This window comes from Natrix helvetica (assembly GCF_964273705.1).
Source record: "Natrix helvetica genome assembly, chromosome: 2".
NCBI lineage: Eukaryota > Metazoa > Chordata > Lepidosauria > Squamata > Natricidae > Natrix > Natrix helvetica.
In genome coordinates this window covers 50,393,442-50,408,411 of record NC_138552.1, presented here as the reverse complement: position 1 = coordinate 50,408,411, position 14,970 = coordinate 50,393,442, and positions in this window count along the sequence as shown.

Here is a 14,970-nt window from a genome sequence, read left to right as displayed (position 1 = left end):
TTCTTGTTTTTGAATGCTAGATTATGCCATCTTTATTCAGTTTAATTATTCCAAGAAATTAACCTTATTTCAATCTTCTCTCACCAGGAATCCTATTTTACTTGGGGAAAACAATAAAAACGTATTGAAATCATTATCCAACAGCAGAAGTGTGCAGTCGAGCAGTAACAATTATACCCTTCCTCCTCCTCTCCTTTATAAAAAAGTGTTTTAAACTATGACAGTCGACTACGACAGTCGACTAATGCATAGCCTATATCTATTTTATTTTTTTCTATGATAATTCACAGCATCAAATTATTGCATACCATCGGTTAAGTATTATATTATACCCAAACGTCCTTGCCTATTGAATCATGCAATGTTTCACACATTCATTTTCCAGATTCAATTTCAATACTTTATAACCCTTGACAATAACATGTTCAGTGTTAACACACAATACAATTTCAATTCAATGTTTTACAGATTCAAACCCATGAGTTTTTGCCTAAATTAAATCTTTCCTTCAGTTGTAAATATGTCTGCCAGTGACATGCATATCCTTCTGATTCCAACCCTTGAAATTAGTTTCACCTCGATTAAAATATATTCTTTGATAATAATTCCACCAGTTTGGTGTCACCATCATTTCTTTTCTGAAGAAAACTTTCTGAGGTGACAATCAAAGAGGTACCTTAAGGGAGGGCCTCATTTTATATTTATTCCAAATCCTTAGGATAGCATGCCTAACAAATGTTTCTTAAAGTCAGTATTTATTTTAATCTTGTCTACACCATAGGTAGGTGTGCTATCCAACTCTTATTGCATGATGTCCAGTTCAAGGAATTTCTTATTTCTAAGAGTCACCCAATCTTTCATCCAAACCTCACCAAGCCCATTCTTCCACCAATGGCTTTTATCACTGGCTTTGTGTTGACTTCATTTTCTTTTCTTTCAAACCAATCTATGTTTTTCTGATTGATTTCAACTTTAGAACTTTTAATGGTTTTCAAATTTGGGCGGTCTGATTCATTCTGTCTTAACTGTATTCACAGCCACTATGAGTGTGTTTAAAATTGAAAAGTAGGATTAGACACATTTGAAATAAACTAAGGTTTTTGCTCAAATTGCTTCAGACACTTCTCATCATGTTCTGAGAGGAAAGGCGGGAAAGTATTGTTGTCCCCAGTAGTTTCCGGGGAAAGCTGCCAAAGAGTTGAGGTTGCAGATCTAAAAATAAAGTAAAAATAGAGAAGTATATCATCCTCTAGCTATAAATGTTTATATTCTGCAATTTCCATCAGATTGATGGCTGACCTTGTTTTCTGCTGCATTCCGTCCCATAATTGTGGTTTCACCTTAATTTTGTACTGTCATATTACATGGATCTTCCACCAACCTCATCTGTTGTGGAGCACAGTTGGGAGGCTAAAACCACTTGTGCCTCATGGCACTCCAGAAACACTCATCACAAGACAAACCACTTTCAAAGATATTCTGTCAAGTAGCATCTTTGAAAATCTCTTCAGTGGATTTGGAAAATATATATATGTTCAAAAATACATGTATTGGCTGAAATGCAACTAACATTCAGATCTGAATGAAGAAGGAATGAATGAAGAAGTTTGTTGGATGAAAAGTGAAATGTTTTTAAAAGAAAAAAACCCAAGAATTCCAGTTGTCTTTTTGGAAAAAGCACCTTTGGGAATATCATTCATAGCAGATGTTAAGTTGTTTAAGAACTCTGCTTGAACTCCTTACTGCAAAGTGAATGTTTAGTCCCATTTCACACTTTGATACTCAAAATGCTGGAAATTCCCAAAAGTTTGCATTTCATTAACTTGGCAATTATTGAACTCAAGAGGAAGCAAAGGTAAGAATATAATAGGCATAAACCTGTCTTATGGCGAGCCTTTCCTTTAAACAGAATGATGGATCAAGCTAAAGCATTACATTTGGAAATTACATAGAGAACCATTCATACCCAACCTATAACTTAGTAGAAATGCCCTGCAGTCTTATATCACATAGTAGAGAGTAAAAGGGCTCTCTCTTTAAACAGAAGATACAAAACTGAGAACATAAAAGGGAACTGTGTTGAATGTGTATGGAGATAAATGGATAGGGAAGGAAATCTCTATCAATTTAAATTAAAATCCAAGATGGTGGGAAGTTTGGAATTTGGTAATAATTCAAGTTGAAATTTAAGTAGAAAAATAAAAGTGTACTTTAGTAAGACTTTGAAAATTCTTCCTGATCTAGCTAAGGCAAATTTTAGGCCAATCATCTCTAGATGGATAAGACACCAAAAGCTGTTTTAACATCATCCATTGATAGAAAGCCTTGCACTAATGCAGCAGATGAGTAGGTGCCCTTATGTTAGTTACAATCACTGCCCGATAGTATTCCTGAGCACATCATTTGGAGAAGGAAGTGCCTTTTTGAATCTATTCTTTAAAGCAGTGAAACTGCAGCCATCTAAACCGAGTTGCTTCAAAGTTTTCCTTGTCAAGGTCTTCTGAGCAGATCACCAGCAGAGAACTGAATGCCCAGATGTCTTTGGGAGGGCCTCAAAGCAGCCATATATCTGTTCCCAAGCTATGAAGAATCAATGTAGAGAAATTTTATTTGTTTCTTTGTAAAATTTATTGGCTACCAATAACACCAGAGTATTTCTGTGGGATGTTTCATTCCCAAGTAAAACAACTTGCTTAAAAGATTTGCCCAGTCCATTACACAATCACAACTTTGCAAAGACAAAGTTGTAATCTTAGGTGTAATCTTAGCCGGACAACTTTTGCTTGGTGCCCAGTTCCAAAAGCCTTTGATAGAGTAGATTTTCTGGATCATTTGCATCTGAATTCAGACCAGATTATAGTACTGAGATGGCATTAGTCACACTTATGCATGATGTCTGGAAGACTTAGGAAAGGGTGGGGATGATCCTAACACTTCCAGATTTCTCAGTGGTTTAAGTATCATTGACCATGATGTCCTCCTGGACTGGTTTAGAAGATTGGGAATGGGAAATGTAATATTTCAGTAGTTTTCTTCCTTTATCTGTTTTCTATCTTCAGTTGGTGTTGTGGAAGGAGAGAAAAGATCTAGGCCTGTCTTATGTGAGATGCCTCAGGGTTTGGTTTTTCTCACCAAACATCTACATAAAACCATTGTGCAATGTCATTCAGTGGTTGTAATGCTGGTAATATTGAACTGCACATTTCTAATCCCAGGCTGGACAAATGATGTTATTTAAGTGCTCACTTGGTATCAGATGCTTACTTAGGCTGCAAATGTCTGGAGGAGGGACCAGCTGCCATTTAATCCTAGCAAGACAGAGTGGCTTTAGGATTTGTGGTCCCCTGGATTTTGAGACTTGCCATTTTTAACTGTTGATAGGATGGTATTCCCTGGACCAGAACCGGTATGCAATTTGAGAGTCCTTATGAACACAGGTCTTTCTGGCTATTGCATTAATTCCTCTTATGTGCCAGTTGCACCTAATCCTAGACTAGGATCCTTATTCACAGTCACTTATGTTCCCATTAGTCACATGATTTAGTTTCCAAACACTTTATCATCTTTGTTGCTTTTCCCTGCTTTCCAGGGTCAGAATTGATGACACAAGGAACCAGATACTAACTTTGATGACCAACCCTCCCTTTCAGAATACTTCAGCAAGTGCTGCTTTACTATCTCTTTCTCTCACTTGTTTGGTAGAATTTGTTTAGACAAGGTCACTAGGGTAGAGGAAAAGAATGGGAGGGGAGTATACTCTGATTTATTTATTGAAAAAGGGATATAGGGCAGTTGCTTAATATCAGAACATTGGAAATACTACGTGAAAATGCTTTTCATTTTTTGTTTGTTTATTTATTCATTCATTCAATTTATTTTAGAAAATTTATATTGCCAACTATTCGCACATGGCGACTCAAGGAGGCTTACATGAATATAATATGCATATAGAAAAGCATCAAATAATAAATTAATAGAATAATAGTGCCCACCCAACCCACTCCGGTGACAACACATCATACAAGCCATTTAATTGGCTCCATCCTGCTCTGGGCTCCCCAGGCCCACTGGTAGAACTTGGTCTTCAGCGCTTTCCTAAAGAGTGTTATTGGGGGCCCTTCTAATTTCTGTGGGAATGATGTTTCAGAGAGAGGGAGCCACCATGGAGAAGACCCTTCTTCTGGGTCCCACCAGATGTATCTCCCTAGAGGATTGGACTCAAAGCATTCTTTGCCTCCCCACTCTAGTGAGTCAAGTAGTTATACATTACTTGTATAAGAGTAATAAACATACATTTACCACATTATTTCTAAAATGTTAGATAAGCAACAAATATTCATTTCTAGAAGAAGCTAATTTGCTAAGCAGCCATAAGAATACACCTTCTAACTCAGAAAAATCAAATGCTCAGGGAATGATGGTGTCTCCAATCTTTACTAAAACTTTACTTTTTAAACAACCTATAAATTAGCTTACTCTTTTTCCCATCATTTCTATATTTTATTATTATACTGATTTTAATAAACTTTGTAATTTATTTTCATCAATGAATTAACTGCTTGTTTATTGATTTATGGACACTTCTGCACATAATAATTCTTTTGAAAATGTATTGCAGTGAAATCCTTGAAGGTACTTTTCATGACGCTTTGCAAGGCCTATTCTTCTAAATCAGTGTTTCTGAATCTCAGCAACTTTAAGATGTGTGGACTTCAGCTCCCATAATTTCCCCAGCCAGTGTATTGATCATCCACTCATCTTGCTATTTTCATCTATTTCTGAGAAAAACTGAAGCAGCTATGGTTATTTTGATAGTCTATGGACTATTTTCTATAACCAAATCAAACTTGATGTTAGAGAGTCTGTTCAATTTTTCTTCAAATCTATTAAGCTGACAGGTAAACATTTTTTGTTTTCTTTTTTTTCCCTAAAAATGATCAGAATCAAGAAGTTGTGTGCACAGTATGTTTTTTGGATCCTTTCCTGAATGAATCATATATATATATATATATATATATATATATGTATGTATGTATGTATGTATGTATGTATGTATACATACATACATACATACATACAGATATTACAAATATACATGCACACACATATCACAAACACAATTTTGTTAAAAACTTTGGTTAGAACACTAAAAGGTAATACAAATTAAAAATTAAAAAAGGAAAAATCACAAGAAAGCAAAAGATAAACAAGCCCTTCTTCCGAGACAGTGACTTCCTACTCTCATCATGATGTATAAACCAATTTATAGAAGGATAAAAGACATTCATTTCAGAAATTTTGTTTTTTCTGAAAAGATAGTAGTGCCACTGCTTAGCTTAAAAAAAAAGTTTGGGGACTGAAGACATTTTTCAAATTTATTTTTAAATTTGTTTGTGGCCCATGTAAATGCTACTCTTACATTATTCTCTTGTGGTTCTGTTGTGGCCCAGCAGCGGCTGGCTGAGCTGTTGGTGGACTCTGACAGCTCAGACCATTATGGGACTGCTCTGGAGGAAGGGGAAGACTCTGGAGGGTGTTTGGAGTCAGAGCAGGAACTAGAGAAGCCTGTTGGCCACCAGGTGGCATCTGAGTCAGGGAGCAGCGAAGAGGAACAGAGGGAGGTTGTCCCTGATGTGCGTAGGCGTCGAATTGATAGGAGAAGGGAACAGCTGTGGAGAAGACATCATAGAAGAAAGTAAGGACAGCTGGTTAAGAGTGTGGCTCCTCCCAAAGAGTTTATAAGTGGAGTGTCGGGAGGGGAATCTTTGCAGGAAACAACAGTCCATATTCGAGCCGTTGCGAAACCTTATGTAAGTTTTATCTTGTGTTCGTTGAGAGAACTTTCTAGGCTCCCAGCCAAGCGGTGGCTTTATCTATGTAATTAGCTGTGGCACACAGCCAAGCCTGGGTCTGCATATTCATTGGAATCACGGGACAGAACAGGTTCAGATAGATGTGAATACCTTTCCCCTTCTTGGTATTACAGTGGAGTGAATAATGGTATTCCATGTTAAATGAGATGGCACATAATAATTCTAACAGACTACTGATGATGTGCTGTAAAGCAGGGGTCTGCAACCCCCAGGCTGCAGCCTACTATTGGTTGAGGCCTGTTCAAAACTGGCTCATGCAAGTGGTAGGCAAGTATGCATGTGCATGCAGTGTCAATCACACAAGCAGTGGGTGCACTTGCCAGTCACATGCAACCATCCCTTCTTTCCCTCTGTGCTGGGCCACTAATCCATAAAGATTGGGAACCTCTGCTGTAAAGTACACCACCATTTGCAATTTGGAATGCCACTCAACTAGTTAACTAAAGCAATTATTTCTCACTCTTTGTTTCTTGTCCTTATTTTGTGTCACATCCAGTCCTAAATGATAGGGCCCATATAAAGGTGATGATGTTTATACATTGTGTTCAAAGAGGACCTTGATATCTAACAGGTTGTGAGCTATCCATGATATGTCCGCAGATGGCTGGCAAGGCCTACACGGGCACAAAATGTTCTGCCACATGTCGGGCAGACATGTGTAGGCCAGTGGTAGGTTGGCAATTTTTTTTTACTACTGGTTTGGGCGCCTTGCACACTCATGTGATGCTTCTACATATGCACAGAAGTTTCTGCACATGTCTGCACATGCATCCAGGTGGGTGGGTGGAGGCTCCTGCCACTGCCACTACCAGTTTGCTCTCTGGTGTAGGCACCATTATTGCAGCATTTGCAGCTCTGGCTTTGCAGAGTGCTCGCTTCTCTTGTGCTATAATTGTTCTTCTGTCCTCAGGTGTCTGGCAGCCTTGGTGGATCACCATGCGCCATGTCAATTGATCTTGTGTCAGGGTTTCCCAGGAGGTGGTGTTGATATTCAGGGACTTGAAGGAGGTTTTCAAAATGTATCATTTCCTTTGTCCCCTGTGCAATCACTTTCCTTCAGACAGCTCACCACAGAGGAACTGTTTAAGGATGTGATGGTCTGGCCTCCTTGAAACATGTTGCAAGGATGCCATATAAAGGTGCAAAGTTAGGCAAATTGCTCCAACAAATTATCTCCCTGTAGATTTTTTTTCATCCATATTGCAACACATCTCACAAGATGGCAAGTGACATGCATTGCAATATAACTTTGGTAAGAGAGATGATTATCTAAAGCTAAATAAATATTGCAAAGCGTTGTTTTTTCTTCTATATTTGAGTGCAATGGTATCGTGCAAGTACAAAAAGACAAGGGTTGACTCATGATTTCACAATACACGTTTTGTAATTTTCAAACTATAATTAGGAACAGGCACCTATATCTTCATCTAAACAATAGTTCTGTTCGGGGTTAAGTGGAGGAGGAATAATAACCAAAGTCTTACCCTTTTAAGCTTCTTCTGATCCATGTAAAACCAGGACTTGAGATTGAGAACATTCTCTCTCTGCCATCCTTCTGGCAGATCTACTGTATTTCTACTGTTTTCTTCTTTCTGCTCTCTGTAAAATTCTTCTTTACCAGATATCTGGAATTATTTCACATATCCATTATGGTTCATGCTGATTATCTCATATCTTTAATAATTACTTGGCATCAACCTCTCTGAATTTGGATTAAATTGCTTCAACTTTATTCTACACAAACGGAACTGTTTGTTAAGTTCTGCTAACAACTGATACGGAGCATTTGCACATCCTTTTAGGTCTGGTGTGATGCTTATGACTAGGTATCAATCAGTTGCACTACTATTAAATCAGCTGCTTATAATAGACTGCCTGGCACAAGGTCTGAAACCCAACATGTTACTTTTGTTTCCTAAGTTACTTAGTGGGTTACATTTGGGATTAAATTTACAGAGTCCCACATTCAGATCCATTTCCAGCCACTCTCACCAGATGCTTTGATGTTTGTTATTTTTTATATAACCTAACCTACTTCAGAGGGTTGTGGAGGGGGGAAAAAGAGGGAATGTGCCACGTTTCAGGAAAAGTAGGATGGGAGTAAAATAAATATGTAGATAAACTGTTTGCTCCATAGTATTTTGCTTAAGGCAAACTATGGATTTTCATACATAATTCTAGCCTGATATTTAATTGAATAGTGAATTTTAGCAGTCCACATAAAGTTGAAATTGTTATAAATCAGGCAATTAAATTAAGGAATTGTTTTTTGGCTACCTACGGATACCTTGCCAAGATCTCAGCAGAAAAGCTCTTTGGGCCTAAGTGAAGTGTGTCAGGAAATACAGAGGCTCTTTAAAAAGAAAAGAATGACATCTGACATCATTCATTGTGATTGTTCCTTGTGAGAGAATTAGTCTGAAAGAACCCTCCCATTAAAACTAACAAAAATACAAAAAGCATCCTCAGTTGTGTTTGCGTATGTGTATAAATGGAAGGTAAACGTGAAGATGGATCTATGTTCGGTTTTGACATTCCTCATTGATATATATGTAATGCTAAGAAGGGGAATGGAAGTCCTTAAATGACTTTTCTGTCACCTTGATATGAGTTCTTCAGGAACTAATTAATAATTCTGCATTAACTGAGACAAAGTGATGGAAAACAGAGGTCATTATAAAATGTGAGTGTACATGTTGTTTCTATAAATATATGTATGAAATTGTTAAATTGTTTGTTTATTTTTGTCAGAGTTCTTATCCCAGGTAGGGATGTTTATTCTAGGGAACTTATTTTCTTCTATCTCAGTATTTCTCACACTTATCAATTTTAAGATGTGTGGACCTCAGCTTCCAGAATTTCCTAGCTGAGGTTGAACTCCATACATCTTAAAGTTGTAAAGTATGAGAAACATGACTCTATTTGACCATTATAATTCACAATAGAATCAGAAAGAATATTGATGTAGGCAGAGAAATGATTTGATTTCAGGAAAGAATGAAAACTGTGCAGTTGAAACATTGAATGGAAATTTGTTATACCAGTATTTATTTCATTAACGCTCATAAAACTGTTCCACCCATGTGACAAATTATATACAGAAGTTGCAGAAATGAAGTGAGTGAAATGTAACATAGATTGAAAGAAACATCTATCAGTAGCATTTGTACTGGCCTAGTTGATGTGAACAGAAGTGAGACATTAAGTCCTAATAAAAAATGACTTTAAATCACAGCAATTTTACAGGCCCTTTTCATCCAGCGTGTGTCCTAGCCATTAACATGTCTGAAGTAGTTCAAGATGAAAGAGCTCACATCAGTCTTGTTAACACATGTACTACTTCCTTAACTTGCAGAGTTGTAAAGGCAAGAAATGCTATCTGTAAAGGTTGTGCAAAATTGTGGATTTGTTCTCCAAGAGATACTTGGAAGATGTGGGAGCAATGAAAATTAGCATCCTTCTACAATACCTCAAAGCAGCTGCCCCTTATCCTGCTTCTGAAAACAACCACAAATTCTTTAAAGTTGTTGCAGATACCAAAAGCCCTTTCCAAGATCAAAGCCAAGCACCACAAGGGACATTTCCATCTAAATGCATGGTGGCAAACCTATGGCACACATGCCAGAACCGGCACACAGAGCCATCCCGCGCAGGATGCTTGGTCTCACTGACTCCTCTTCTGCATTCCTGTGCATACACACATGCCCGTCAGCTGGCCTTCACGTGTGCAGGAGTACCAAAACCCGGAAGAGCAGCTTTCTGGTGCACATGCGCATGCTGGCATCTGAACTTCTAGGTTTCCGTCGTGTGCATGCATGCCGGAAAGCTGCTCCTCGGGGGTTTCAGAGCTCCTACATGCGCAAAGGCAGCGAGGCCGCATGGTCCAGGTGGGACAGTTTTGCATGCCATTTCTGACATGTAAGTCGGCACGTGGTGATGTAAAAGGTTAGCCATCATTGAGCTATATGATTTTTTTTACTTAGTTCTGTTTCAAATGAGGTAATAAAAGCATTACACAACCAACAGGTTTTGAATGTCTGGTTAGCTTTTACAATTTTGAAATTTCCACTACCTCACTTTCCTGCCCTTTGATCACAAACCTATCTTTCAGCATAACTGGTGAAGACTGATCAGGAGAAGAAGAAGCTTTTCTTGTTATGTAAGCCTCACCTACTGGGTGAGCTTTGGGAGGGTTGTGTTGATGCGGTAAAAGATCCATGGAGCAGTGGCTTAAAAATAGAATAACAAAATGAGTTCAGCACAGTTTGCCCTGGGGATCTGATATGACCTGGCTTGATGAAGTTCCCCACAGAGAATGACTTTTATTTTATTTTTGGGCACTCTGTCTAGGGTTAGCAATGATAGTGAAACAGTAGGAGATAGTTTGTCTTGATGGCTGGCACTTATGCTGGAAAATAATGGAACAGCATATTTAAGCTGTCAGACCTTAATTGTTTCATTAGGCAGTGGTACCTCCCTCAGAAAAGGAGCAAGTGAGCCACTGAAAGAATGAATGATGATCAGCAATTCTGAGAGGGCACAAAGGCGTTGCAAGCCTCTCTTTCTCTTCTCCCCCCCCCCCCCCCGTTCACCACTCTATCAAGAAGGCAAAGATTCAGGATGGCAATTTTACTTTTTCTTTTTAATTGCAATTGTTATTAAAAAGTCTGCATTCTGATCCGATGGCATAGATCTAGCTAATGGTAAACAGATCTAAACAACCAAATGCTCTGTGTCAACTTTCAAAGATATTATCCCTTGTTTTAAGGAAAAGAAATGAGGTTCCTATTTCTACCCTTGAACAGAATTTAGATTTTTTTTTTGAGGCTTCGAGTAGTTTTGCATAAAATAGTTTTGAAATACCCTTTTTTATATTAACATCTCTATATTATGATATAAGATCCTCAGGGCATAGATTAAGTTCCAGAAAGCTTTGGATATGGTGTATAAAGTAATTCCCATGTATCCTTCAAAACTATAATACATAGGAGCTTGATAATTTAATATTCAACCTTGCCTTTTTAAAACCAGGGCTTCTAAAAAAAATTCCTTAAATCAACCCCAGAAGTATAATTAATTGTGCCTTTACAAATGCATCCAAGATCTTAAAATCTTAAAAAATAAATCCTGATAAGGTGCAATAAAGACTGTTTCATCATTCAAATTTTGTAGATGTGCATTTTTGACCACCCAAGGCTCTTTTCCAAGCCATGCGTCAAATGAACCTTGCTCGTGTTAGTGCAAACAAACAATTACAAGGAAATTGAATTCACTATTCTGTTGATTGGATCTTTACAACATCAAGATGTTTGAAATAGGCAATAATTCCTTCTAAGATATGATAGACATTCAAGTCTGGCCAAATGTTTCCAGAATTTACATAAGTTGTGCTTTTTCTTTTCTTTTCTTTGCAAAATGTGTGCTCTCCTTCTAGTACTCACATCTTTGCAGGTTTAAGAAGAAACTAAGAAGCAGTATGAAATCTTTCTTTGGTTTATTCCCACCTACCATGTGAAAGAAAGGTTCTCAACATGCTTCCCATTTATGTCTTTTAGGGACTTAATGGCTCTTTGTGCAAAGCCCTAGTAGTGTTTTGTCAAGAAGCAAAATAGAGAAATTCTCTTTCAGTTTAAACTCAGGTAAATAGGTGTGTGTGTTTGAGTTTCAACTATATTTATCCACCATGAAGAGGGTTTTTTTTTTTTTTTGGTATTTCTTTTCCTCGGGTATAAACAACTGTGTGTGATTAATAGGTTCTTCAAGAAAAAACTTGCTTGGAGTGGGCAGCTACAAATGGGAGCATTTCTCACAGGTGTCCTTTATACTTCTGGAGTGGGAGGAAGGCTGCCAGCCACAGGCTGGTGAAGGCACTCAAGCAGAGCAGAGAGCTTTTGTGCTTCTGCAGATGAGGCTGTTGAGTAATTTCAGTTCATCTGCTTTAAGGTGTGTTGTTTAAACAGGTTAATGCAGTTCAGGGTTGGGTTCCTGCCAGTTCTAACTTCTTCTATAGAAGAGGTTCCACAAATCTACCGTGCCGTTTAGAACCGGTTCCAGGTCCCTCCCCCTGCCTGTCCGCACCACGCTTGCCCTGTCCACCGCTCACTGATTGGCTGGCTCACCAATCACCCTGCCCGCCTCTAAGAGTCCTCTCTAAACCTTAAAGTCTTAAAGATGTCAAGTTTGAACATCCCTGGGGATTTTTTTCTAAAGGGTTAGGGGTGCATGTCACTGCGTTAATTGTTTGCTAGCTGAACTGAAAAGTTACTGCGCAGGTCATAGGCCCTTATCAGCAATGATTTACTGCGCATGCTTCTTAACATGTTTCATATACATCACACATTCCAGAGACTTCTTTACTTTTGATCTTCTGTTCATCTGCCAAGAAGGTGGACTATAATTGCTCTTGCCACAATGTAACAATTAGATAGATTTGTTTATTTTCTTATTTTTGTATTAAAGCTTGTTTTTAATTAGAACATGTTCTCGGATTTTTTATTTTCGCTTTTTCTGAATATATGCTGTTTGGAAAGCCGTCGATTCTAGACCTCGTTAGCTCAGGGTGAAATTTTCCCCTGACAGTGCAAGGGTCTTGTAACTTGACAGCTTTAAGACTTGCACACTTCAATGCCAGAGTTCCTGAGCCAACATGACTGGAAGAGGAATTCTGGGAGCTGAAGTCCACAAGTCTTAAAGCTGTCAACCTGGTGTTTTTTTTCTAAAGGGTTAGGGGTGCAAGGGTCTTGCGGGCTTCAAATGCCAGAGTTTCTGAGCCAACATTTTGGTTGCTAAGCAAGAGCATTGTTAAGTGAGTTTTACCACATTTTACAAGTTGGCCACGCCCACCCAGTCACATGGCTGGCAAGCCACTACCATCCGGTAACATGGCCGGCAAGCAGGCCACACCTACAGAAAAGGTTCTAAAAATTTTTGAAACCCACCACTAATGCAGTTCATCCTCTGGCTCAGGCTTAACTTCATGCCAATGACTTTCAGCCAAGGCAATGTGTTTCCTCAAAGCATTTGTGACCAGTTTACATGAATTGCAGCTTTGTTTTTCCCTCATTTTCGTCATTTTTGTATAACATGGTAGTTTAGCTTATTGAACCCTCAGGAGAAATTTACAGTTCTGTCTAGTACAGGCCTGTAAATACAAGTGCCAGCCCTGTTCCTGCAGAAGTATCCAAAAATGCTCATTTTGATTGTGCCAAGATGCTTCTCATGGCTACAGTATCTTTGGACAGCAGCCAGTTAGTTGGTCTCTTAAGCATGACTAGACTTTATTGGATTCATTAACATGTTTTAGTGGAAGTTTAGAAGGGGAAAGGTCCCAAACTCTGATATTCTAGAGGATTTTGAGTCCTATGGAGCCAGAGTTACATCATAAGCAAATAAATATTATTATCTTGTAATAAGGGAATTAACAGCTGTTTCCCGGGCAGAAGGATACCAAGATCAATCACCCTTATATTCCTGTGTTATTGAAAAATCATGTGGATTCAGAGGATTCAACAATTTTAAAATAACGCTAATATTAGTTGAAAACTCTTCACGATATTCCTTTAATTTAGTAGGTGAAGGAAATGGCAACCTTTCTTAGGAAATTCCTTTTGATGAGATTTGAGAAATGTGAGTGTGATCCAAGAAGTCCAACATAAAATCTTTTCTAATAAGTCATTGTGCTATATCCAAGCTAAATGTTCTTGCCTCGGTGATTTCATTTGCATCAATGGAATAATATTTATTTCATTAATCTCTCCAAAAATCAATGTTTTCCCAACTTTAACATGTGTGGAACTCAACTCCCAGAATTCTGGAAGTTGAAGTCTACGTATCTTAAATTTGCCATGGATGAGAAACACTGGTTTTAAAGGTTGGGATGGTAATCAAATTGTGAAAATATTGTTAGTAGCTCTTATTAATATAACTCTAACCCATTTTTGTACAAAAGTTTAAAAGTAGCCTATGTTTCTGAGTTCATTTTACCTTGACTGCAGTGCCACAATCATCATGCTATGATGCTATGACTGGGAAGGATATTGATTGTTGTCTGGAGTGACTCCTCTTAAAAAGGACTCCCAATCATCCACGGTGACTCCAATCTGTCAAGGAAGTTTGATTAGGTCTTGGCTTTTACAATTGTAATATAAAACACCTATCTTTTTTTCCTACATTGTATACCTTGGGATTTCTGGAACGCTCCAATATCTCATGAGAAACTGTACAAAAATAGTTTGGCTCCTGAAACTCTACTAATTCATTCAGTTTGAGCAATACTCCTGTTGACTATATGGTCACACTCATGTTGTTTTCTTGGCAGCAATATTGAAGTGCATTTTTTTCCAAATTCTAGGTTCATTTGCATCTAGGTGATTCCCTAGTGGTCTCCCAACCAATTCTAATCAGTTCCAGTACCATTTAGCTTTTTCAGAATCAGTCATGGTTTTTTACATTCTGACACTTGCTGTAGACCAGGATTTCTCAACCTTGACAACTTGACAACACACTGGCTAGGGAATTCTGGGAGTTGAAGTTTACACATTTTAAAATTGCCAAGGCTTAAAAACACCCACTTAATACTTTAAAAATTAGTATTAGATTGATGATTGACACAAAAATTAGTGTAAAAAAACATTCACAACGTTTTTTAAAACTAATCTGAAGCAATCTATCCTTAACTTTATGGACAAATGCACAACATTTGGTGCCTTAAAACTTTATGTTGTAAAGAACATGAATTCTAACTATGACAAAAAAGACTATGCACAGAATTATAGTCTATAAGCAGTTTCCAAATTGAGTTAAATATAATTCTTATTGTTTAGACACAAAGCTACTTTTGATACTATTGCATACTCAAACCAAATAAAGTTAATTTTCTTAAAGTAATGTAGATAGTAAGATCATCTAGTAAGTTTAGATAGTACGTTTAGGAAGATTCTGTGGGTTAAAACCTGATGGTTAATGAGATTTCTGCTATATATGGAATGTTAGCAGTGGGCTTTATGAAAAGAACTCACTTATATTCTTTCCACAACTAGAAAAATTAATAAAATATTTCAAAACTTTGACTGACAGGGCAGTGATAGATTGCATTTTC